Source organism: Caretta caretta, chromosome 2, assembly GCF_965140235.1.
Source record: "Caretta caretta isolate rCarCar2 chromosome 2, rCarCar1.hap1, whole genome shotgun sequence".
NCBI lineage: Eukaryota > Metazoa > Chordata > Testudines > Cheloniidae > Caretta > Caretta caretta.
The window spans coordinates 9,201,059-9,227,922 of NC_134207.1; the positions used below are offsets into that span (position 1 = coordinate 9,201,059).

Sequence of the window (26,864 nt, forward strand, 5' to 3'; positions counted from 1 at the left end):
CTGTTGGATTAAATCAGAATTGCTCAGCAGCATCCAAGATCCTGTACAGCTTGCAGCTAAAAGGGATTCTCCTTTATCTCAGCCGTTAAAGAACTACAGCTGTGGACCAGGAAGGCCCTGTTTTCTATCACCTCTGCTGCTGTGAAGTTCCAAAAGGTCACATCATTGCATAATACTGATAGTCATGAAGTCTTGGATTGTGTCTTCACTAGGAAAAAGGTGTATGTTTCAACCTGTAATCAGTTAATCTGTGGTGCATTCTTTTTGGATCCCATTGTAGTGTCTCTTTCTGGAGCAGTTACTCTCCACTGGCACTTGAGTTGATGCTAGCTAGCCAGAAGGCTGGTTAAATCAGGATTATTATTATTGCTAATAGTGCTTTGCACTTGGCATTTTGTATCCTTAAAATCTCCAACTGTGTTAGAAAGGTAGGGTAAGCATTATCCCGATTTGACTAATGAGGAAACTGAAGCACCCAGGAGTGAAGTGGCTTAAGAACAGAGTCCTGGCTCTCAGCCCCAGACCATAGCTCGCTCCGCAGTGATTCCTGCTCCCCTGCCCCAGGCTCGGGACAATCGCCTGGCACTGATCTCTACCTGTTGCTGTTTTGACTTTATTATGGATAATGGTGAATCATGAAGGTTGTTACAAGGAGGAGGGAGAAAAATGGTTCTTGTTAACCTCTGAGGATAGGACAGAAGCAATGGGCTTAAATTGCAACAAGGGCGGTTTAGGTTGGACATTAGGAAAAACTCCCTAACTGTCAGAGTGGTTAAGCGGAATAAATTGCCTAGGCAGGTTGTGGAATCTCCATCATTGGGGGATTTTTAAGAGCAGGTTGGACAAACACCTGTCAGGGATGGTCTAGATAATACCTAGTCCTGCCATGAGTGCAGGGGACTGGCCTAGGTGACCTCTCGAGGACCCTTCCAGTTCTATGATTCTGTGAAACTGAGGCGGTAGGAAGGGTTGCTTATGCCGTAAAGCAATTGCTCGCCTTTTGTAGTTTGTTAGAGCAGTGTTTAGAGTTGGCACCTGAGGCCCGGGCCCCATTATGCTAGAGACTATGCATGTGTATATAGTGAGTGACTGTCCCTTCCTCCAACATCTTATTATTTAAATAGACAAGGTAGAGCTGGGACTAGAACCAGGTCTCCTGACTCCCTGTCCGGTTCTCTATCTGCTAGGCCACACAAAGCTCCCTGTAGAGCCCTCCCTTCTCGTGGCGAACCGGGGAAGTCCCGGATGACTGGAAAAAGGCTAATGTAGTGCCAATCTTTAAAAAAGGGAAGAAGGAGGATCCTGGGAACTACAGGCCAGTCAGCCTCACTTCAGTCCCTGGAAAAATCATGGAGCAGGTCCTCAAAGAATCAATCCTGAAGCACTTGCATGAGAGGAAAGTGATCAGGAACAGCCAGCACGGATTCACCAAGGGAAGGTCATGCCTGACTAATCTAATCGCCTTCTATGATGAGATTACTGGTTCTGTGGATGAAGGGAAAGCAGTGGATGTATTGTTTCTTGACTTTAGCAAAGCTTTTGACACGGTCTCCCACAGTATTCTTGTCAGCAAGTTAAGGAAGTATGGGCTGGATGAATGCACTACAAGATGGGTAGAAAGCTGGCTAGATTGTCGGGCTCAACGGGTAGTTATCAATGGCTCCATGTCTAGTTGGCAGCCGGTATCAAGTGGAGTGCCCCCAAGTGGGGCCGGTTTTGTTCAATATCTTCATAAATGATCTGGAGGATGGTGTGGATTGCACTCTCAGCAAATTTGCGGATGATACTAAACTGGGAGGAGTGGTAGATACGCTGGAGGGGAGGGATAGGATACAGAAGGACCTAGACAAATTGGAGGATTGGGCCAAAAGAAATCTGATGAGGTTCAATAAGGATAAGTGCAGGGTCCTGCACTTAGGACGGAAGAACCCAATGCACAGCTACAGACTAGGGACCGAATGGTTAGGCAGCAGTTCTGCGGAAAAGGACCTAGGGGTGACAGTGGACGAGAAGCTGGATATGAGTCAGCAGTGTGCCCTTGTTGCCAAGAAGGCCAATGGCATTTTGGGATGTATAAGTAGGGGCATAGCGAGCAGATCGAGGGACGTGATCGTTCCCCTCTATTCGACATTGGTGAGGCCTCATCTGGAGTACTGTGTCCAGTTTTGGGCCCCACACTTCAAGAAGGATGTGGATAAATTGGAGAGAGTCCAGCGAAGGGCAACAAAAATGATTAGGGGTCTGGAACACATGAGTTATGAGGAGAGGCTGAGGGAGCTGGGATTGTTTAGCCTGCAGAAGAGAAGAATGAGGGGGGATTTGATAGCTGCTTTCAACTACCTGAAAGGGGGTTCCAAAGAGGATGGCTCTAGACTGTTCTCAATGGTATCAGATGACAGAACGAGGAGTAATGGTCTCAAGTTGCAGTGGGGGAGGTTTAGATTGGATATTAGGAAAAACTTTTTCACTAAGAGGGTGGTGAAACACTGGAATGCGTTACCTAGGGAGGTGGTAGAATCTCCTTCCTTAGAGGTTTTTAAGGTCAGGCTTGACAAAGCCCTGGCTGGGATGATTTAACTGGGATTTGGTCCTGCTTCGAGCAGGGGGTTGGACTAGATGACCTTCTGGGGTCCCTTCCAACCCTTATATTCTATGATTCTATGATTCAGATTCCCTTGTTTGGGCCTTGTCAGATTGAGTAATTGGTTGGGTCTGTGCAGTGCAAAAGTCTGAAAGCCAAGGGACACCTAGGGCTGTGTACTGGGGATAAGCTATCCTCTTCCAAAAGGTTATTTACTGCATGTTCCTTTGCAGCATCCAGATCCCCTATAGCTCTTGAGTGGGAAGGATATGTATTCACTTGACAGGTTATTAATATTGCTTGAAAAATCCTCCTTACATTGTTCTGTCATGCTGAATATGGTAATCGGTATTGCAGCTTGTATTGCCGGGATGAACTGTGATTGAAAACCCATTAAGAATTTATGGACTAGAGCTGAATTGCCAGAACATGGATTTGCCAAAATAGTTTAAATGCTTACACAGAAAATTAGACCTTGTGGGAAATTAGTATGTTTTTCTCATATGCAATCCGTTCCCACTGAATCCTGATTACTGGCAGGAGTGGATCAAAGCCAATAAAAAATATTGAATGCGTATAGAATAGGGATCACATGTCTGACATTTGCTACCCGATGACGGTGGTAAAAGGTTCCTAGTGAACCTCCGCTCCTGAAACACATTGCAGAGTATTCGTTCTCAGCAGTTTGCCAGACCATGTTCATTCCTTTAACAGAATTTTGATGCAACTGATATGATGCAACTCCTGTAAATGCTGCACTGTAGATTTTCAAAAGGCTGTGCAGAGCTGTATTTGAGCCTTTCGTGAGCACTTGGAGCACGTTGTTGAACCTCCGTGCTGCTTTGGCTTCAGTTCAGTTGGGACCAGCTAAAACAGGGGCAGAGGCTTCAGGTTTTATTGGAGAGAAGTCCTTTTGCATCACTCTTGTTTTAGTGTCCCAAACATTACACTGCTCCAGCTCTGCCTTCTAATAACAACATATTGGCTGGTCATTCCTTTTTTGGGGGCTGGCATTGTGGTAGGGGTTAGAACAGGACTGGAATTCAGGAGGTGACTAGTGACTTTCAAGTGCCCTGTTTGAAATGCCTTGAAAGGGACCTGATTTTCAGCAAGTGCTGAACACTTTACCCTCTGAAAATTGGACCCCTTTGAAGTGTCTCTAATCGAGCATCCAAAAACTGATACCCAAAATCACTAGTCGCTCTTGAAAACCTCTGCCATGGTATTAGATACCTGGCACCTCTTGTGCACGCAGGATCCTGTGTCTGACCTTCCAGGTTGGAAGGAAAACTGTGCCCATTCAACTCTGCATGGCATCTCACGCCCGTGGTGGGTAAAACCTCTCTCCACATGTAGAAGTTGTGCAGTGCACTTCAAAACAATGTTTTTAATTAAAAGCGACATTTCTTAGAACTCCTGCTGGCAGCAGCTGTTACCGCTGAAGCGTCGTTTATGACACTGTCAATCTTTGCAGCCCAGGGTTGGTGACTTACAAATAATTATTCAGACAGTATTTAAAGTGGGACAAGGCAATCAGCCGGTCTCAACGTTAACAGTATAAAGTTCATGCTTAAGCATATCTGCTTGTTGAATCCATGCTGGTTTAGGCTCTTGCATACAACCAACTGCGCGTGGACATGAATTCTGACTCAGCTGATCACCAATATTCCCCCCTCAAAAACCCCACTCTCACTTCTTAATTTTCTTTTCCCTCTTTGCTTCTTTATATTTTTGCTTTCTTTTAAAATCTGATGCTTTCAGACACTGCAGTGCACTGTTGGCTCCTAATGACCGCCCTGGGGGTGTGACGGGATGTATCATTTTTAGTTCCTGCTGTGTTGTTTTTTTTATTTTTCCTGTGGGATAACAAGAATGTCACATAATGATGGGGCCAGGTGCTGCTCTGTGGCAAGCTAAAGATAACAGCAAATGGCATGGGACCAGGCAGCAGGATGGATGGATGTACAGACATGGCTCTGAGCAGACCGGTGGCTGTAGGTTGTTGATTCTTTGCCGAGCATGCTGGGTGGACAGGATTTCTTTTTTGCACAGATTAGAGCTGCCTTATCACAAATGACGATGGCTCATGAGCTCTGTCACCTTACTGTTCAACAGCTAGAGATGGGCTCAGTGAGGCAAGAATTACTTCCAGCTCCTTCAGTTGCAAAATGGACATGTGTGTTATCCGCTTCCTTTTCCCTGCAAGACGCAGTCTGTTGCATGGTGGAGGTAGAGTCAAGCTGACCCCCTGGCTTTCTCTCAGTAAGCACCAGTGTGGAGCCCACTGGAGGTGTCCCTGCACCTCTTGCACGGGAGCCCAGAGGGTTTTTGAGTCGCAGTGGGCTTTGGGGAAGCATATGAGTTTGGTGCTGCCTCGTGCTCCTATACAAGGGTATAAAGGCAGGGAGGAGGCGGCTGCCACCCTCCCTCAGTTCCCTCTTGTCACCCCTGGCAGTGACATGGAGCCTGGAAAATGTCCAGTCAGCTAGCTCTTAGCTCAGGCTAAACTTCTTCAAACCCTGCCAAAGTCCGCAGGATGGAGTCTTCACATCTCCAGTATTTGACCACTGTGAACTAATCTGACCCGCCTGGACTGAGCTCTACTAGTCAGACCCCACCCTCCAGACATGCACGCAGTACAGGGCTCCTTAACGTGGCAGACTTTAAACCTGCAGGCTGCAAGCTGTGGCTCCCCTGCAATGGACTAAGTCCCCTGAAGGCTGGACACAGCAGATATTACTTCTCCCTGGGGGAATCACACGTTCTGAGCAGAGGCTTGGAATGCTTGTCCTTCTCTGCCGGACCTTGCACCTCACGAGACAGGAAGCTGCAATTCTGTCTTCCGGAACAGTCCATGAAAGTCTCATCAGACCTCGAGGAGTCAAATTCCTGAGTCCTACTCGTGGACAAGCCAGCGTCATCGAGCAGACAGGCAATGCCTGAGACTGACACAAATAAGAGAGCGCAAAGGAGATCCAGCACCAGCATCATCCCAGATTCCCACAGCACTAAAGCTGATCTCAACATCAGCATTGCATCTGGCATCAACACTCCCAGTGTCCGTGAGAAACCTGGAGGAGCTGCACCAAACACTGAAGCAGAAGCCCAAGAAGGAGCTCCCATAAGAACAAATACCACAAAGCCTCCTGTGAGAAGTCCACCACGTCCCACATGGGCTGGGGAGAAGGAGCAGCCTGAAACAGAGCAGACTCCACCGGCACTGGTCCCAGCTCCAACAATGCACCCCTTGGTGTCGCCTTACACGACAGCACTGCCCCGAAAGAGGTTTACGCCTTCTCGCTGTTCCCAAAGACCGTTCTCCCCAGAGGTCCATCATCAGTGTATTTTGTCAAGCAGCCTGCCATCCTTCAGGATGCAAGGCAGTGTAGTAATATAACGTATCGGTACTGTGCCGCTTTTCCCCTCCAGCACTGTGGGACAGGTGGGAGCAACCTGCTGCCATCTGTTTATGCTGCACCTGCTCTGTCTGCTTTCGTTCCATATTCCAGTTCAGATGCCTGTGACAGACATCAAGATTGCTGGGCCCTATATTGCACATGGGTTTTTTAAAACTTCCTGTTAGGGACTGTGCAGGGGGGTGAACTGCAGAAAAGGAAACCTTAATAAAATACCTAAAGCCACTTCTGTTGTGTGCTGAGTGCTGAATAACGTGTCTGCCTTAGGATGAACTTTTGCCTTCCTGCTTCTCCTCCTTGCTTTTTCTAAATCTCCTTTTCTCATTAAAACCAAAGGTCATAGGAACAATGAAAGGGAACCGTGTGTCCCTGCTCTGCCCATAGAAACATCATTCTTTTAATCTGAATGGGATTGACTTGTCTCGAAGTGCAAATATACCAAGATCCGCCGGAGCAAATGTGTCCAGGATTTATGTTGCAAAACATGGGGTCGCTGTTCACTCTACCCTTCCCCTCTCAATCTTCTGCCGCAAGGTGCTGCGAGTGCTACAGGGAACAGATGTAATAACGCTCCTAGCACGTGGAAATAGTGGTGAGAAGCCACACTGGCAAATCGAACGCCTTGAGCTGGGTGCCAGGCCCACCTGGTTCTGAGTCTGGCTCTGCCACTGGTTCAGTGTGTGTGGCCTTCCGTGAGGCCCAGGTTTGTAAAAGCTGACTGGTGCCCAGCTTCAAGCATCTAAGGCAGTAATGCGCAAACTTTTCCAGACCCGTCCTCCCCCCGTACCAGTAACGGAATCTGTCAATGCCCCCCACCCCCATTACTGCACAGCCTAGGCTTCCTCAGCAGCAGGGCTGGGGATGGGAGAGGGGCTGGGGCGAGCGGCAGAGCTGGTCTGGAGGCGGAGAGGGAATGAGGACAGAGTGAGGCTGGGGGTGAAGCAGGGGGTGGAATGGAGCTGGGGTAGGGGGCAAAGCTGGCCTGGAGGTGGAGCTGGGCCGGAAGGCGGAGCAGGACTGGGGGCTGAACAGGGTTTGGGGAAGAGCTGGTCTGGGGGCAGAGAAGGGCTGGATGCATGGCGCTCCTTCCCCACCCACCGTGGGGGTGGCCCGGGCCCTGCTGCACGCTCCCCAAACGTTTCTCCATGGCCCCCTAGGCAGGCATGCCCCACAGTTTGGGGACCACTGATCTTAAGGCCTGACATTCGGAGGGGTTAGGCAACTCCAGTTTCCATGGACTCCAGGGGGAGTGGTAGGTGCCAGCGTGTCTGAAAGCCAGGCCCATGGTTTCTCAAGTCGAGTACCCAGAATGAGTGGTTCCTTCTGGAAATGTGGGCGTGAACGTCTTCCTTCATCTTCCTGACTGTAAAATGGGGCTAAACCTTCTCCCTGGGTCTGAGATATTCATACAGCCCCTTGATAAGGTGTGCAGCGCGGGCGCCATTGACAGTTAAAGCAAAAGGCTGCAGTGCCGTTTGAGAGTGAATTAGGTGACTCAGGGAAGCCAGCACCAGGCTGAGGGGCCCAGGAAAAGGGCAGCTCACTGACCCAAGCTGTGACCTTCCCCCCCTCTCTGGACTGTAGCAGGGGGAACGCTGCTGGGACACCAGCTAATCTGCAAAGCATTGAGAACGGGAGGTGGCCTGCAGTGCGGAAAGCTCTACTGGGAGCCGTTGCTAAGTCTTGTCTGGAGCAAGGCTCCCAAAAGCAGCTGTTAGTGCTCCAGCAGAGCTAAACCTCTGCATTGTGTCTAACCAGACACAACTTGGCAGCCAAACAGGGTGCTAGCCCTCTGTGTTGCTACTAACCCATTCTTAAAAAGAACAGGAGGACTTGTGGCACCTTAGAAACTAACAAATTTATTTGAGCATAGGCTTTTGAGCTACAGCTCACTTCATCGGATGCATTCAGTGGAAAAGCATCCACTGAATGCGTCCAATGAAGTGAGCTGTAGCTCACGAAAGCTTATGCTCAAATAAATTGGTTAGTCTCTAAGGTGCCACAAGTACTCCTTTTCTTTTTGCAAATACAGACTAACACGGCTGCTACTCTGAAACCCATTCTTGTGATTTAAAGGGGTTGGTAAGAATCTCTCCCTCCTTAAGGTGTGGGGAGAGGGAGGTGGCTGCTCTTTCCTTGCTCAGCAGACAGCTCTCCAGCTGATCGCTGGGCACTGCTCAGAGGCTGGGTAAGCTGTTCTGTTTGGGTCCTTGGCCAGAAAGATGCAGCATCTGCCAAGGGAAGGACAGGATTGGGGGGAATAAACAATTCCCAGTGCTCTCACAGGAGAGTAGGCGCCCTGCTCTGTCAGTCTCAAATCTAATGAGAAGACACTTCTGAGCAGAGAGGGGGATTCAAAACCCAAGTCTCAGGAAGGTGGATGTGCTCCTGGAGTTACACTAGCCACCTCAAGATCAGGAAAGAGGATAGAGAGTATGCACTGTTGAGGGAGATCAGAACAACTCCATCTCCTAAAGCAGTCATGAGTGAGTGTCGGTTGCCAGCATATAAGCTGGTTGTAGGTCATGCTAGGCCATGGTTGAGAGAAGCGATTTCTCATTGCTACCTTAAATGACTGCATCTTAGAAGAGTGCAGTATACAAGTGTTCTGTTCGGTACTGCAGCAGCCAGAGGCCCCCAAGTGAGATCAGAGCCTATTGCGCGGCAACCAGTGCGTATGCATAGTAAGAGACAGACCCTGCCCCAAAGAGCTTGCATTGTAAATAGACAAGACAGAGGCAGGGGAGTGGGGGTTCAGGGGGAAGAAAGGAAAGATCATTGCGTTGTACAGTTGGGAACTGAGGCAGAGAGAGTGAGTGATTTGCCCAGAGGCAGTCAGGGAGTATGTGGCAGAGCCAGGAATCAACCCAGATCTCGAGTCTTTGTGTGGTGCCTTAAATACAAAACCATCCAGTTCTCAACTGGGTCCTAAGTCACAAACACACCTCACTTGGATCAAGAAGTTCTTGAAGCACCAAGTAACTAATGTGGACCACAACCCAATGAAGTCCAGTATCCTCTGAGGAAGGATTGTCCTAGAAACTGGTCCCTGAACATGAAACTTTTAAAAGGAGGATTTTAAAACGGGAAGCTAGTCATAAAGAACCCCAAAATCCACACTTGAAGAAATTAAAATCCTTGGGTTTAGTATAGTATGACCTCTTAACCACACTGATAGTCACACAGGGCATGCGTGCCCCTAGCAGAAAAGGAAGCAAAATAAAGAGGGAAAAATAGAGTAGGGTTAGAGGACAAGATTTCAGAGGTGATTTGAGCCAGACGGCTATCCTTCAGAAGAGGAAATCCAACCCATGTGAAGTCAATAGAAAGGAACGTAAGCTGTGATAGATGCCGTGTAAGATCAAAATTAAGGAGTGTGAAGAGCAAATAGCCAAAGGCATTACAAATAAAGAACCAGAAATCCTCTAAGTCTATCAGAAGCTGGAAGCCTGCAAAATAATCAGGAGGCACAGCGGCATGGCGTTAAAGGAGAAATTAAAAACCATGAGAAACTAAATATTTCTTTGCATCAGAAGGTGCTGAGGAGTGAGCTACTCTTTTCAGGCAATAAAGATGGGCTGTGTCAGAAGGAGGTGCTGGAACAGACTGGTTCCATTTTCAAATTGATTACCAGTTAATCGGTGGAAATAGTAATTATGGCAGCTCCTCTGTTTTGAATGGGGCTCTTACTGCTATCTTGATAATACCCAGTATTTCAGCTGCTGGGTAGGGTTTGTTTTCCTGTCTCTTTAAAGGACCTCAGCTTTAGCCTCCTTCCTTTAAGCAAACAAAACAAAGAAAACAGTTTGCCGGAGAGAATGCCAGTGAGTTTCTCTTGGGAAACATTTGCTCTTCGTGTTCTTGGCTCTCTTCTTTTTGACCACGCGTATCTGGAGCCCTGTGTTCTTGGCATGAACGAAAAGCTGAGTGACATCTGGTCACCCTAAAATCTGTTTCTGTGGAAAAAGATAAATAAATAAAACAAAAATCTCTTATGTGGCTTCTCTGGCTGCAGGCAGGCCGGTGGGGGCTCATAGTGGGCAGGGGAGGAGGGGAAGGAGCAGAGACGCTGTCCAATATCTGAAATATTAGCTGTCAGAAATGCCGCTCGGCTGAGAAGTGGCAAGCTTGGCACCATCAGGCTTAACTGTGTATGCTGACCGTCCGCTCATGCAGGAATGAGATGGGGATAAATGAGATGGTCTATGTATCGAATTCTTGGCTACCCCGTGGAACGGGACTGCTGAAGCTGGCAAGTCTGAGATCCACCAGCGTAAATGTCAATAACGCACTGAGCTCTCCAGTTGGTCGTGTTGTACCTCTCTCCAGCAGGGCTATTTTAAGGGAATAGGTCATGAGTAATTTGCCAGGCTTTTTGGGCAGGCTTATAGAAATACCTCCTTAAGCAGTGAATGTTCCCATGCAGGTGTGAGATTCTGGGAATGGAGCTGGTCTGATTGACAAGAAATTGTATTTCCTTCACAATCTCGCTGCCAGTGACTGGGAAGAGAAGATTCTCTTTTCCCTGGAGAAAACCTTCTGGATGACTCTATTTTCAGGATGGAAGGGGGTTGGTGTGCCAGTTTTGGCATTTGGCAATCATTGCACTCGGAGGCTCAGCTTTTCCCAGGACTCTTGTACTGCCTGAGATGGTCTATGGATCTCTTTGCAAGCCTGTAAGGATTCTTACCCCAGGCACCCACTTCGGAGTGAAACACCCTGAATTAGCTTCCAACTCAGTCAGCCACTTTCTGTTTCTCGCCCTGTTTTAACTAATGCCCAGGACAGAAGCGCAGGGGCGGATGTGGGCTTCTCTGCCATGGCTTGTGTGGCTATTTAGCTCCGATGGAGAAGGCAATAGGTGGGTGTCTTGTCATTATTGCAGTGCCTGTGTAAGGAGTGCAGGAGGGCCACGGGTTAGCTACTTGGGAGCCCAAGAAATCTCTTGACCCTGTGGGTGAGTGAGAAGCCTCTGTGTCAGGGCAGGGTAATCCGCTGGTGGGCCGCAAGGCAGTGGGTTTACATTGACCATCCGCAGGGATATGCTGGCTGCTGCTGCCCACAGCTCCTGTTGGCCGGGAACATTGAACCGCGGCCACTGGGAGCTGCGGGCGGCTGTGCCTGCGGACAGTCAGCATGAACAAACTGTCTCGCGGCCCACCGGCAGATTACCCTGATGGGCCACAGGTTGCCCACCACCGCTCTCTGTCCAGCTCATGCTCCTGTTGGCCAACCCTGAATTTGTCTGCTTAGATGAAAGAAAAAATAAAAGTTGCCAGGAGTTATAGTTGGCACAAGAAAGTGCAGTGCACTCTTAGCATGGCTAGAACACGAAGTACTCCTACCTTCTATCCCTGGCCATTCCCACTGACGAAATGTAACTTCAGGCATGGCCTTGGGCCAGACATATCAGTCGGGGGTTGTTGAAGTTGGTATCTGAACTACTGGCTCGATTTTTAAAGTTAGAGCACCCACAGTGGTCCCAGAGCTCAAAGGCAGCTGCAAGTGCTCAGCACTTCAAACAGCAAGGCCTTAACCTCCCCCCTCCATGCAAAATGTGTTTATCTGCCTCTTAGAGATGCTGTCCTAATGCTCGCACAGTACTTAACGGGATGGTGCTCTGCAATTGCCAAGTGTTCCTTCAGATACAAGTCAAGATGCATCTATAGCATAGCAACGCTGAGTTTGTATGGTGATTGGCGAACCTGGAAGTAGAACTAATAAATAATACTTCGCTTTTTATATAGGATGTCTCATCAGTAGATCTCAGAGTGTGCAACAAAGGAAATCAGTATCATATCCCCATTTTATGGATAGAGAAACTGAGGCACAGGAGTAACATGATGAACCCAAGGTCATCCAGCAGGCCAGCGGCAGAGCTGGGAATAGAGCCCAGATCTCTTGAGTCCCAGGTCAGTGCTCCATCCACCAGGCCACACTGCTCTGAAAAGACCCCCCCCCCCCCAGTTGCCTTGGTTTTATATACAGTAGCTCTTGTGGATCATATGTAAAAGCTTGTCAAAGCACTTTGTGAAGCCCAAGGATAAACACTAGTAGTGTGGTGACACTGCAGGGGAATGCAGCACCTGCTAAGTGCTCGGCAATAGTTGAAGAATGTGCATGCAGCCTTGATAATAAATAGGGAGATTTATGTGAAGCGTGCTACTTAACACATTGTCAACAAACAGATCATCTTTTTGCAGCAAAGCACTCCTTGGAGGGAGTAAATAAAGACTGGGAACTGGCAGCTCTGTTGGAGCAAGAGCTGTACCCTGTAGATACTTAAAAAGAAGAAATTGTTTCATCTGTGGAATGCAGGTTTCTGTTCTCTCAATCTGTGTGCTGGTCTTAATGCCTGGGATAAAAATCCAAAATAGCTTCTGATTATTTAGGTGTTCAAGTTGTGTCTTGGCCGTATTGAGCTGGGAGTGGAATGCTTGGAGAGAGCTGCCAAGGATTTCTGCCTTTTCTTACAGATTGCTCATTTAGGACCTTTCTTTAGAAGACACTAGTGGTCCTGAAAGCATTAAGGTTGATGTGCGAAAGTGCTTTGACCATGGATAGGTCAGGATGTATCAGTTGATATAACTCGTGTCATTCTTTTTCGGCTTACTTCCTTCTTCTCCTGTTACAATTCTGGTGTAACTTTAGAAGCTGAAATCTCTTGAGTCACTAGTGTTATAATACTGCTTGCCATTTGAGAGCTGGGTACTGAGCATTTCAAAAGGTGAAACATTTAACACTGTTTCTAGCTCGAGAAGTTGTTGTGGTAGTAACCTCTCAAACAATCAGAAATGAGATTGGGGTGTTTCGATTGTGAGCTTCTCCTTGTCTTTCGTGTGTCTTTAAAGTGCTGAATAAACCTGTGGCCCTCAGTGAATAAATTGTTGTGGGTTGTAAGGAAGGTAATCGAGTGATGTGATTTTTATGGTGTGTTCGTGTGCATCCTGCCAAAGTTGGAAAGAATTGCTAGTGTAAATACTGGTGGGAATCCTAGTAGTTCATGACTGAATATTTTTAAATTTTTTGAAGCATTTCTGTTTCTGGGAGCATATGCAAAAATTAAAGACACTTTTAAAATGGGTGAACATCATTTTAAACATCAGTAGAGTCAACCCTGACAGTACCAAGTCTCAAACTTCAAGCCAATATAAATCTCATTACCTGGGATTGTATAGCATGAAGAAAAATTCAGCTACATTTGCAAATGTCTGTTTCCCATCCCAGTTATGAAACCATGACATAGAGACCAGTGGAAACTGGGAGAAATATTCTCGTCTCATTTTAGTTTGTGCTAGTGGTAATGGCTTTCATTCTTGTCAGGTGTATGTATTCATTTACACTTTACTAGTGTAACTCAGAATCTTTTTATAACCTTGCTCAGACACAAGTCCTGGCTTCTATGTATAGAGAGGCTCCATTTATAGTGATGTAAAATCCCCAGTGGAAAGTCCTACATAGTTTTTAATGCTGCAGTATCCTCTGAAGTGAACCTTTCCAATCACAGACTGTCACTATGCGGGTATCTCTTATAATTCTATCGCTTTCTGACTTTGGACTTTGCAACGGATAGACTCCAGAGTTTTAGAAATTGATTATCATAACATGAAGAGAAGTGGAGTGGAAACCGTGAAGGACTCATAGAATACCATTATGTCTGTGCTCCCGCAGGGTGTTGATGCTAGACAGGTGTGGCACGTAATCAATTTGTAACCGTAAATATTGGTGAATCATAGAAGTCAGCACTTATTGGTAATTTACTCCACTTTTGCTTGCCAACCTATGCATTTTAAGAATCCAGAGTTCTTGTATTCCATGGCCTCAAAGTGCATTCCAGACGTGAATTTAGCCTTGATACCTCCCTGTGAAGTAGGACCATGTTATCCCCATTTTACAGATGAGAAAACTCGGAAGTGAAGTGACTTGACCAGAAAGTTTGTGGCAGAAGCATGAATGGAGAATTGGTGGTGTAAAGGACAGAGGGGAAGGAAAAGCTCTCATATGAAAAGAGATGGAAAAGATTGGTATTGCTTACCTTAGAAAGAAGATGAGTAAGAAGAAGCATAATTATACAGAGTGAGCCGTATAGGGAAGGTAAATTGGGAACTTCGTTCTCTGTCTTGGAACACCAAGGACAAGGGGTGGTCAGTGAAATTAAAATGTGGGAGACTGAAAACCAATAAAAAGAAATACACGGTGGAACTCACTGCCACGGAATGTTGTTCATTCCAAAAGCTTAGTAAGATTAAAAAAGGGCCTGGATGTTGACATGGGTACCAGAAGCCAGAGGAGTTCTAGTTGATGCTAACATCCATTTTGGAAGGGATATTAAACCTGATATTAAACCTTCAGGGTTTAAACCAATCTCTATCTGTTAGAGATTAGGAGACCACCTAATGTAAAGGTCAGATTATCCCACATCTGCCTTAATGTGAGGTTACTTGCACCTCCCTCTGCAGCATCTGATGCTGGCCAGGGTCCGAGGCAGATACTGGACTAGCTGGACCATGGATCCGGTCCGGCAGTTCCCAGGTAGAACTGAGTCCCAATCCCGTGCTTTAGCTATGAGACCATCCTTCACCTCTTTTGAAACGTAGCTGCATTCTAGTTGTGCACTAGAACTGTTCCAGCATAGAGAGAATGTGTGCCAAGCATGTGCTGTCCTGTAGCTCCTAGTTTTTAAAAAAAAAAAAAAAAAAAAAGCAGCTGGACCTGGTTGTAGTGAGCTCAGATTTCCAGAAACTATTTATAGTCAAGCAGGGTAAAAGCACCAAACGCTCCCATTGTACAACGAGCAGTTCTATAGTGAACCTGTGTGGCGTGGGGGAAATGGTTCTGCTCACGCTGTCACCGTCGCTTTCAATGTGACTGAAATCTGGGTTTGACTCAGTTAGTAGTTTGATTACTCACTGATCCTCCTTCAAATCCCTCCTTAAGACTCATTTCTACAGTGCTGCCTACAGAATCCTGCCAGCTGATCATAGATAGGCAGGGGGTCAGCTGCAATTACGGCTTCTGCTAACACCTGCGTATGTGCACACCCCCTACAAACTTTGCAAATGCACCTAAGCTCTGCAAAAGCGTGCCTCGATTTCTGCTGGCCTGTCCTCTCTTCCTGCTTGCTTCACACGCTTGTTTTGTCATAGATAAAATACTAGGCTGGGTTTTCATCGGGGCCTGAGGGAGTCAGGATCCAAATCCCCTTGGATTTCCCGGAAATTTCGCCATTTAACTCCCTTGCAGCTCCTTTTGAAAAATCCGAGCTGGAAACTCTCTGGTGCAGGGACCCAACTCCGACTATGCATATGTACAGCACCTGACACGATGTGGCCCTGACAAAGTTGTGGTGTCTGGGCACTAGTATGATGCAAATAATCATCGATCTATTAATAGAAAGAAGACTTGTGATTTTAACAGTCATTAATAACAGTTGCTTGCCCGTTAATAGTCAATATTCTTTTCCATGGTGGCCAGCTGCTAGCTTTTTGTTTTCCCCTGATGCAGAGACCACTAAAAGGCCCTATATGTTTCTCTCCTTGTCCTAGGAGCAGGGAGCTAGTGGAAACGTCCAGCTTTGTCTCACTATGTGAACCCCCCCCCCCCAAAAAAAAAAAAAAAAACAACAACCCACCCCTTTGTACCCTTTTACAACTTTGTTTTCGGCCAAGCCGAACATATTCAACAGATGCAGGGTTTTAAATATAGAAAGCAGGTGTCTGCAGTGAAAGAGAAGTTCCTCAGTGCTTATCTGAAGTGCAGAGGGGCTTTCACCGGATACTCCTTTCAAAACAACCCCGTCAGAGCTGCTGCATCCTGACTGGGGCGATTTGGGCAAGCCTGTGTGATGTGACGGATTATTAATAGCCCTCAGAAACGTGATACTCAGCTACTTCACTTCCCAGGAGGACAGTGGGGATCTGCTCCTCATCAGGTCACTTCCTCCGGGAAGGTTTTAAAAGGAGGAGAATTGAATAACTTAGCACTTTGGCTGCAGGGCACTGTGTCCATCTACTCACTTCCAGCACACCAGGAAGGAGTTTGTCATCCTGACACTCAGGGCTGGCACGCTCACGTCCTCGCTTTGGGTAAGATTTCAGAAGCATTTCCAGGCGCTGAGCTCGCTGCAGCAAGACTGGGAAAAGACGTCTCTCAAAAGCTCAGGGCTTCAGGCAGTGGGGGACCCCCTCCTTAGAAATTCAACTTCACTGAGCCCCGCAGGTGCTGTAGGGAACCACACCGTGCAATAGTGGCTGTTCTTTGGGGAAAACGTGAGGTGAGCTTCGTCTCTTCCTGACTCAGGCCGTAACATGGGAAGCAGTAGCTACCTGCGAATCTCTTAGAGGTCCACTGGAAAACTCTGCTGATTTACTCAGGGTGAGGACTTTCAGACAGACAAGCTGACTGACTTGAGTCATCTTCATTTATTGAGGGGTTCTCGGTGTTTCTGCAGCAGCATCGCTCCCCTGGTATCTGTTGGAGGTGCCTGGGATAGATTGTCATTCTGAAACCTGTCGGGGGCCTAGTCGTTTTACAGGGAAGATTGCCGAGACTGTAACTTGAAGGCAGAGCGTCTCTTTCCAGTCTATCCTTTGTTGTAAGAGGGGATAGAATTCTCGTTAAGACGCATGGAGCATTGATTTGTTATGGGTTTGTTTGTTTTTTAATGTAAGTCACTGGGTGCCCTTTCAGGGGTGACCAGTACAAATGGAGTATGTTCTTAGCTCCCCTTTTACATTGCTCTCTCACAGATTCTCGCTCCTCCCCATCCCAGATTGGTGTAGGCATCAGCAATGAAAGAGGAACGCAGTTCCTCTGCAGACATGCAGTTCCTCTGTGCCAGTTTAGGAGCCTTCCCTCTTAGCATTTGGAAAACTAGCTGGACAAAGGAGAGACCTCCTCCTGCTCCTCCCAGGCTGGTATCTCCAGGGAGCAAGAGGATAGCCTGCACATATAGTCTAACTTTACGCTGTACAGTGATAAGTTCAGACATGGGATCACTGATTGTGCTGGAATGCTTCAGGCGGCTGACAGTTCTCACAGAGCGTGGTATCCATTGGCCTTGTCCGGTTTCCACATGTTGCCCTCGGAGGGTAAAACCCCAACAGCCTTACATTAGCGCAAAGGAATTCACACAAACTAAGTTTCCCAGGCAGGGAACCAAATTTCCACTGAAGTTCTGTGGAGAGTGGGGGTGAGAAGAAATGTGGCCCTTTGGACTGGGGCAGGAGTTGAGGGTGGGGGGTTCTAATCTCTGCACTGCCTATGACTCGCTGTGTGGAAATTGGCTAATCTGTTAACCTCAGCGTGTTATCCCCATTTCACAGATAGGTAAATCCTTTCCCCATCTCATAGGAGCAGTGCCCTGAGTTATCAGTTATTTGTGCAGTGATTTGAATGTGCCAAATGCTGCATAAACATGACATCGTTTCATAGGTCCACGTTGCCCCAAGTCAAGATGTAAAGCCTGTCAGAAGGTTTTCAGGGCAGGGCAAGGATCTCCTCCTGTTGTGTCATTACACTGGACGAGCTGTGGGGCACACCCCCAAACCCCCAGAGGTCGCTTGCCCTGAGGTCCCCCTCCTTGGAAGGGGATCTGTCCAATTACTGTTCATCAGTAAAGATGCTTTGCCATTATGTCTCCATCTGTGAGAACTCCAGCTCAGGTAGGGACTGCCTCTCGCAATGACCGTTTGGTTTCCAGCCCCCCCTCTCATTTATACTTGCTGCCCATTTCAGTGTTGCTGCCATGTGACAAATGGATGGTTTGACTCTCCTGCTGAAGGTGGCTATGTAAATGTTGTGGGAGGGCTCACGGGTGGTGGCATTCTTAGGAAAATCTGCTTTCTCTCCATGTCAGTGTATTTTTCTGTCCACTTGAGACTGGCTGGGCCGGTGCGTGGGCAGGATGTTGGGGAGAACCGCTAGGATATTTCCTGCCGTGGAAAGCCACAGCAATTTTCAAAGGGCTGTTGCTGAAACTAGGGGCCTACGTGTGGCTTTGGGGATCTGGGGTCAGGCCCGTTAATGGGAAAACTTGGCCTTGACTGAGTCCCCACAGAGCCTAGGGAGGAGAGGAGGGACAGGCTTGTGCTTCAGCCACGGGATTAGGACTTGAGAGATCCGACTATCCGATTTTTTTCAAGAGAGCGCAGATTTCCAGAACTGTTCATCGCCCAGGGTGCAGAGCTGTCTTGACTGTCTGGCCCTTCATCTTTGTGTGCTTGGGTTCCCTCTCTGTAAAATGGGGGTGATTGTAGTTCTTTTCTTCCCCCCTCCCTCCTTTATCTTGTCTCTCTCTGTGGGCGGAGATGGGCTGTTAATGTGTGTTTACGCTGCGCTGAGTGCAGTGGGGCCCTGGTCTTGCTTGGGGTCTTCAGGTGCTGCATAGTTCTAATAATAACAGTATGTAGCTCCCAGTGACAGCAGGAATTGCTTTTAGCTCTTTTCCTAATGTGTCATGTCACAGTTGGACAGCCCATCACCCTCTCCCTCCATCTTTAACCCCTTCCTGGATTCAGAGTAACAGCCATGTTAGTCTGTATTCGCAAAAAGAAAAGGAGGACTTGTGACACCTTAGAGACTAACCAATTTATTTGAGCATGAGCTTTCATGAGCTACAGCTCACTTCATCGGATGCATACCGTGGAAACTGCAGCAGACTTTATATACACACAGAGAATATGAAACAATACCTCCTCCCACCCCACTGTCCTGCTGGTAATAGCTTATCTAAAGTGATCATCAAGTTGGGCCATTTCCAGCACAAATCCAGGTTTTCTCACCCTCCGCCCCCCCACACACAAATTCACTCTCCTGCTGGTAATAGCCCATCCAAAGTGACAACTTGGTGACCCCTTCCTGGATGTTTGTCAGCAGTCTTCAGAGGCATCTGCTGAATTGAAAGAACAAGGGGTCGGGAGGTTGGATAATGCAGCATTAGCATGGTCCCTCGTGTAGTGTAAACGGTAGAGGATGGCACGTAGTGGGTTAAGCCTCTACTAGCAGCCTCCTCCCTCAGGTGTGCTGTGAAGCGCTGTTACAGTTCCAGTTGCTTTTTTGTGCTGCGTCTGCAAGAAGAAAGAACCAACCAAAGATGTTGCTCTGCTCAGCCACCTCCCGTTTCAGTTTACTTATGTGCTTATGTTCTATTTTGAGTCTCTGGCCACGCAGGGCTAAGCAGCCTGTGACCTGGGGAAGGTGTGAGTTTTTCAAAACAAGAGTCTGCGAGTGGCTGAGTGGGGTGATCAAATGGGGAGGCTGCCTCCAGCCGGGATGGTGGGGTGCATCTCCTTCAGCCAGGCAGGTTGCAGACCACATGCTGGATATCCTCGAGTCATAGAAATTAGGGAGTTCCTCCATTTCTCCCACATTCACAATCTCTTGACTGGTTTCAGAGTAGCAGCCGTGTTAGTCTGTATTTGCAAAAAGAAAAGGAGGACTTGTGGCACCTTAGAGACTAACCAATTTGAAGAGAGCTGTAGCTCACGAAAGCTTATGCTCAAATAAATTGGTTAGTCTCTAAGGTGCCACAAGTCCTCCTTTTCTTTTTGTGAATCTCCTGACTGGCCACAGTTGTTCCATGCGGAATATACACAAGGGCTCTGTCTAGTTTCAGGGCTGTTGAGCAGCAGAGGCTTAAATGAGGGGCCATTGAATCTGGCTGTTCTTTAACAATGTGTTTCACTGTGAAATGCACAAGAAAATCCTTCCTCACAGAAGTGAGCGGCTCTAAAGGCTGCCTGAAAAATGTTCCAGATTCTCTCCCTCTGAAATGAGTCAGATTCAAGAGGTCACAGAAGCACTGGGGCTTTTACCAATTCTCTTGGGAGACTGTTCCACAGCCAGACATTTCCCCGTGGGAGGGGATTTTAGCTCCATTTTTCTTTTCCTTAATCTTCTCCCATTACTGTTTGATATAGCCCCATGGACAGCCCTCCCCGTTGCTTTTACAGCTTTCGGTGGGAAGCTGTTGTGTGCTGCCTCTTATCATGTACCCCAAGACCTGGGTGTTTGGAGCTTCTATATACGTCAGCAGTGATTACGGAGTTTTCATTAGCCCCTGTTCCCTAAACCGCCTGCAGCCATCACGAATGTTTGTGCGTGCACCAAAGCCAGCTAAACTTCAATAGGAAAAGGCTTCTTATAGTTGCTTTGCACTCTCCCTTCCCCAGGATGGCTGTTGCTGACGTTTGTCTCTGGCATATTCCTCACGCCCCTTCTTACAGCCTGGATGTTTCACGTTGCTGCTGTCAGTTACTTATGTGCACGCACAGGGACACTCTCTGCTCTCCATCTACCCTCATGTACTAATAGCTTTATTAATAGGTTTCCAGCTCCTCAGGAGGCTTCTAAGAGGAATGCGCCTCTGATTTCATGCCTCAGGAACAGGCACTGACTGAAGAACCAAAAAAAGAGAGAGAGGAAAAGCTTAGTTGACCTAAGAGTATTAGAAGTGCATTTACTTGACATTAACCATTGAGCAGTGTCAGTGTCATGTGGCTGCTTAGGGGAGGCTGACTGGTTACAAGCAGAGTGAGTTATTCCGGTCAGAAATCGTGTGTGGTTTCTCCTACCCTACTGTGTTGTGTTTGCTTGGATACTAGCAACTTAAAGGTAAGATACAGATAGACATTTCAGATTCTCTCTTGATCCCTGCGTGTGTGTAATAAATTGCATGCTGTTGCTTGGAAACATAGACAGACATGGCTATAAAGTCCCTAATCTCAGATGTTTCGTTACAGAGCATTAACAGCACAATATCTTGATGCTGAAGGGTTTTTCTCAGCGACTGCTGGCTCAGATCAGCTTTAATTGTGGCAGATGGTACTTGGATTCGGAGGAACAAGTACCACATTTGTATTCCTAAGGTGGCACTTAAGGCAGCTTCTCTGTCTTGGCAGTGTGTCAGTGTGTTTGTTGTATTTGACCAACAGAAGGGGGAACATAAGCACAGAGTTCTCCTTATAACATGGGTAAAATGGCTTTTAACCATTTCCCTTCTGTCTCGAGCAGTAGGTGACTGCACTGAGCAGTGATTAGTTTTCTAGCCCATGAGCCTTGCAGGGACACAACGCTGCACCAGCTGCTGACTGCACTTTTTGAAAGTGTTTCAGAGGAACAGCCGTGTTAGTCTGTATTCGCAAAAAGAAAAGGAGTACTTGTGGCACCTTAGAGACTAACCAATTTATTTGAGCATGAGCTTTCGTGAGCTACAGCTTACTTCATCAGATGCATACCGTGGAAACTGCAGCAGACTTTATATATACATAGAGAATATTCTCTATTGTTTCATATTCTCTATGTATATATAAAGTCTGCTGCAGTTTCCACGGTATGCATCTGATGAAGTGAGCTGTAGCTCACGAAAGCTCATGCTCAAATAAATTGGTTAGTCTCTAAGGTGCCACAAGTACTCCTTTTCTTTTTTTGAAAGTGGTCACTTCCAGCTTTCCAAGCCATAAATAAGGGGTGAGTGTGAGCTGCTTTCCTGCCATGCCTCACATTGCTAGCACTGCTGATGCTTTGTAATGACATCTCTCTTTAAATCGCATGTTGGTTGTTTGTAATCTCCTGCCCATCCTGTAAATCCAGACAGAGATTACTCTCGCCTTCCTTCCTCCCCAGCTTTTTGTTAGCAGACCAGCTTCCCAGCAAACTTGCCCCACTAAATCAGCTGCCAGCTGAAACGAATCCTCCTCCTTGGTTATGTTTATTTTCTTTCCCCCACTGCTTTCCCTCCCTCCGCTGCTGAGCTGTCCAATTGCAAACTGCCCCCTGAACCACAGGCTAACCGTGCCCAGATGATCTTGAAGCAGAAATACATGGCACTCAGCAGGCACACTGTGCAATTTTGATATTCTGTGCTTTATAGTATCCCCTGGAAACACACAGAAGTGGCTCTTTACAGCCCAAAGTGCTCTATCTAGCTGGTGTCAATCAACCAGAGCTGTGGGATGGGGTGAGGCGAAGTTATCTATCTGACCTCCATTATCATACTATCTGAGCACCTCACAATCTTTAATGTATTGATCTTCACTGTGCCCCTGTGTGAAGTGAGGCAGTGCTGTTACCCCCCATTGTACAGATGAGGAAACTGAGGCACAGAGGGACTTAGTGACTTGCCCACGGTCACCCACAGAGTCTGTGGCAGAGCAGGGAATTAAACCCAAGTCTCCCAAGTCCCATGCTAGCACCCTAATCACTGGGCCATCCTTCCTCCATAGAGTCAACTAAGTTGGCCTTAGTTTTGTTTGGTTTTGGAGTGGAATACAGTATTTCCGATGGAAAGGAAACGAGGGAGTGTGCTACTTACATCCAGCTACATCCCAGTGCTCTTTCCACTAGGAGATGGTGTGTCCAGCTGGGAGGCGCGTGTGTTGTTATTTATTCGTGTTGCTGCATTATGAAGGAGCCCTAGTCAAGAGCCAGGAGCCCATTGTGCTAAGTGCAAACGCAGAACAATGTAGAAGGGAGGTAAGACCCTTATTTTTATTAAGTAGTATTTATTAATGACACTCCTCCTCAGACCCAAATAGGAGAGAATCCATAGGGGAATGAGCACTGTCGCAAAGGGCCTTCCTCTACTTTGCTTTAATTTGGGCAGAGATGGGCATCCAGTGTGTTGCAGTTAAATCCTTAATTTCTCCCCTTTTTCCTTGTCCTCAGTTCTGTCTGCCCCCAACTCTTCCATGGTAAGGCCGCCCTCCATCCGGCAGAGGACTCTCCTGCAGGGGGACCTGCAGATCCTATCAAATCTCCCCTTCCTAGCTGAGTGACAGGAGTGAGGTGCTGTCAGCTGCTGGAGCTTGGAGACAGCAAGGCTGGGATGAGAGATCTACCTTTGTTGACCTTTTGGTCCCAGCCACTTCTGCGCTGGCCTCAGTAACCAGTCAGGCTCCTTTCTGAAACGCTGCGCTGCCGTTTTTCATACCCAGGAGTCCCGGCTGGCTGCTTATAATTGATGAGGCTTTGGGGCTGTGAAAGGAGACATTTCACCTGGACCAACCAGCCCATTTATCATTCTATCTCGATTACTCATATTAGTGCCTCACAGTTGCTAACGTGTTTTTCTAACGGCCCAGTGCCGATATCCTCAGTGTACAGATGGGGAAGTGAGTTTAAGAGACTGACTTACCTAAAGTCACACTAAGAACATGGCAGAGGCAGGAGTTGAACCGAGGGTCCCCCCAGCCTTCCTCTCTTTCTGTGATGGTCACCTTGGTATCTTGCTTGTTAGAATGGACGCTTCCGCTTTTCAGGATATCTGGGGTTCTTGTAATTTTCAGTCCATGCATCTGAAGAAGTGGTGTTTGGGGTTGTCGTGGCTTCCAGTGGAGTTGCAGAGGCTGCAATTGTGAAAATGCTGTCGAGCTGCCTAAAAACAGGGCTAGGGCGCAGGCGGAACCTGCCGCGAATCGCCCCCAGCCCACTCGTTCACGCAGAGCACGTTGGTTGTTAGTTTGAGTTACTCAGAGGGCGGGGAAACCCCGATTGCGGGGACAAGGGCAGTAACAAAGAGCTTGAAGGGGACTCAGTGTGCAAGCTGGGTTCAGTTCCCGGCCCTGCACAGATATTTCCTGTGTGACCTAGGGTAAGTCAGTTACTGAGTCTCTCTCTGGGTGTGAGAAAACCCCCAAACCTCACAGCAGTGAGTCTCAGAACCCCGGTCAACTGACTCGGGCTCATGGGGCTGTAGCTATTGGGCTAAAAATAGCAAGTAAATGTTCCCACTCAGTCTGGAGGCCAGGCTCTGAGACCCAGCCCCTCACCGGGTTTCAGAGCCCAGCTCCAGCCCGAGCAGGAATGTCAACACTGCTGGTTTTTAGTCCTGTTGCACAAGCCTGTCAGTTGACCTGGGCTCTGAGACTTGCTGCCGTGAGGTGGGGTTTTTTTGGTGTGTTTGTTTTGCTGTGTAGACATACCCTCTCTGCCTTCCTTCCCCCTGTAAAGTTGAGCTACTTCCTCCCTCCCAGGCGTGTTGTGAAGATAAAATCCCTCAGCGATTGAGGCCTCAGATACTAGGGTGTTAGGGCCATATATGTACCTAGTTAGAAGAAAACTTCAGGCTTGAAATACCCATCGGTAGGCAGGTATAATTTAGGAGTGAATGAGTCTCCTTCTCTTATAGTGGGGAGCATTGGCCTTTTGCGATGCAGCTGGAGTCTGCTGGGCTAAAGAATCTGATCTTTTCTTGGGACTTAAAATTATCCACCCTGTGAGATCTCCCCCCCCGCCCCCGACTCAAAACCTTCCCTGTGCTGTAACCCTTGACATCTTTCCTTGCTAGGTTGGTTTTCTTCCCTGGACACACAGGCTGCCTCAACATTAGAACTTGCTGTGGTGTATCAGACTGGAGGATGCAGAGCTTTCACCATGACCTGTGGCGTAAGCTTCAGGAGGCAATACACCCGTAATGGCCTTGACCAGTTGTGCAGCCCTGTATCTGTGGGGAGGTGGCGGCAGCAGAGCCTAGATACCATGGTGGTGGGGCACGAAACATGTCTTCAGAGGGAGTGGGGTAAATTCTTCTGCTGTCCTTCGCTGTGACCAAGGGACCCCTGAATCCTGAGACTGGATTTTTCCTGTGGCTGTCTGGGATAGGAGGGAAGGGTGTGCTGTTAGCACATACTGGTTAACACATGCTAGCTAATACGTTTGAAGTGTCTGGTGTACTTAGCACAGGTTAGATAATGTGTGTGAACATCACACCTTTTGCATCCTTTTCTAGGCGAGGCTAATCACAGCATGCTGCAGGGGGCCCTGGACTGGTACCCAGGAGACCTAAATTTCATTCCCAGCCCGACATATTGGGCCCTGGGACAACTCTTTCCACACCTTGGTGTGTTTGTCAGATAGTCCTTACCCCGCTTCGTAAAGTGCTTTGGGATCTATGAAAAGAACTAAACAGCACCTGCTTCCAAATGCCTTTTTAAAAGGACCCGTGTGATACTGTCCTGGCATGCCCAAGCCTGTGTTTAAATCCTGCTCCAGTATTGACTCTGTAAAGAATGGACTGTTACGGGGTGGATCAGAAGTACGTGGCTCCTGGCATAGCATGTGGGGACAGAGATCTGCTAGAGCATGGAAGTGTTCAAATGTGGCAGGGGGATTTAATGGGGAACTAGCAGCGCAGATTAAATGTATAACCCTTGTTGCTGTCCCTTTAAATCAGAGGTGGGCAAACTACGGCCCGCAGGACCATCCTGTCCGGCCCCTGACTTCCCGGCCAGGGAGGCTAGTCCCCGGCCCCTCCCCCGCAGCCACGCTGCCAGCGCTCTGGCCCAAGGGGGCAGGGATTCCAGGGGGGCAGTCAGGGAGCAGGGGACAGTTGGATGGGGTGGAAGTTCGGGGGGGGGGGCAGGGAGGGTTGGGAGTGGAGTCCCGGGTAGGGGGGCGGCGGCTGGGGTGGGGCGGTCAGGGGATAAGGAGCAGGGGGGTTGGATAGGTTGGGGGTTTTCTGAGGGGGGCAGTCAGGGGGGTGGAAAGTGGGAGGGGGGCCAGATAGGGGGAGGGGGCCTGGCTGTTCAGGGAGGCAAAGCCTTCCCTACCCAGCCCTCTGTACAATTTCGCAACCCCGATGTGGCCCTCTTTAAATCATACAAATGAGAAATTGTATTGGCCCAGGGCGGGGGACACATTTCCTAACAGCTGCCTTCCTGCGCGGCTGCTCCTGCAGGAGGAAGCTACACAGCAGCGCAGACTCTTACCTTCTCAGGGACTGTTCTGGTGAGCAAAGCTGCTGAAGAAATCCTGAGTCCGTGCTCTGATGGCTTCAAACCCCCAACCCTTCCTGAAGGCCCCAGTGCCGCCTCTGCCCTCCCAGCCCCGAGGATGCAGTAACTGTTTCTTGGGTGTAGCTAGTCATTCTTGCACGTTTGCAAGGCTCGTGAGATGGATCCACTCTGTCTTTCCCCCCGCAGAGCAGACAGCTGGGTTTCTCTGCAGCTGTCTCAGGTTTTTTAATAGTTAGAAACAGCTAGAAATGCCTTGCTGTAAGTTTCTCAGAGCTAAGCCGAGCAGTTTAACTTTCACCTGTGACCTGCTGACCACCCTTCACATCCTAGGCTAAGCTGATGAACGCAAGCCCCCTTTCCCGTGAGCTGCTCCGCCCCCCATGGCCCTGCCAATCCAACCAGGGTAAGGTTTGGCTGTGATCATAATCGGACCAGATCCCAGCTTGTGAGGAGAGCTTGCTGCTAGATTCCCATGTGCCGTTGGCAGCAGGGTACAGTGTGGTCCCAGCTGCATCTGTTAAAGGCAATTGTAGTGTGTTGTCGCAATGAGCTGTCTGCCGGTCGTAGGGAAGCCCCAGGTGGCGTAGAGGCAGTTGTCCACCTGTGTGGGCCTGTGAACCCTGGAGAGAATGTCGCCCGCGTCTTCCCCAGAGCGCGGTCAGGCTTCTAGCACGGTTCAAAGAGCTGAGCTCTGGCTTCCCAGATCCATGTGTTGGGCGCTGGGCGTGTCTCTCGGTATAGCAGCACTGGGCAGGAGCGGGAGAGCATCTCCAGTGCCAGGCCTTGGACTCTGAGCCCCCGCCGTCAGGTTTCGGGAGGGGAAGCAGCCTTTGTCTGAAGGGACGGTGTCTTCATTGTCGAGCTGCTCCCTACGCTCAGGGGTCAAGTAGCAGGTGAATGTTTTCCAAGCAGATAATTACTTGGCTGAGTGCTGTGGATGCTCCATCGGTGCTTGTCCGTCCCGCGGGGTATCCCAACGAGCCGTGCTAAAGCTCAGCCACCCATGACCCGGGGCAGGCAGCTGGAGGCTCACACTGAGTTGTATTACCCGCGGGGGAGCTGGCCAGCAAGATTTGAAAATGGGCCTTCCCAGAAGACGAGTCATTCACGAATTTCTCTGCGTGGCACAGTCGC

General features: G+C 48.4%; 1 protein-coding gene and 1 long non-coding RNA gene across 12 annotated transcripts in view; one reads left to right on the forward strand and one right to left on the reverse strand.

The window, feature by feature from the left end:
* Nucleotides 1-26,864, forward strand: part of PTP4A3 (protein tyrosine phosphatase 4A3) — a 170,840-nt gene that overhangs the window by 99,054 nt on the left and 44,922 nt on the right. The window contains exon 1 of one of the 11 annotated variants that reach the window (XM_048841777.2): nt 16,062-16,082. The exons of 8 other annotated variants lie outside the window; for them this stretch is intronic. The gene's annotated coding sequence lies outside the window, so the exon portion shown is untranslated. Of the gene's footprint in view, nt 1-16,061; nt 16,083-20,270; nt 20,611-22,448; nt 22,471-26,864 lie in introns of those variants that run through there. 2 more of the 11 variants (XM_048841774.2, XM_075124910.1) reach the window with 2 other exon arrangements.
* LOC142070930 (uncharacterized) lies at nt 18,691-26,032 on the reverse strand. The gene is made up of 3 exons (XR_012666858.1): nt 25,704-26,032; nt 23,132-23,342; nt 18,691-19,064 (listed from the first exon to the last, which is right to left on the reverse strand). It is a non-coding gene; the product is annotated as an uncharacterized LOC142070930 (long non-coding RNA).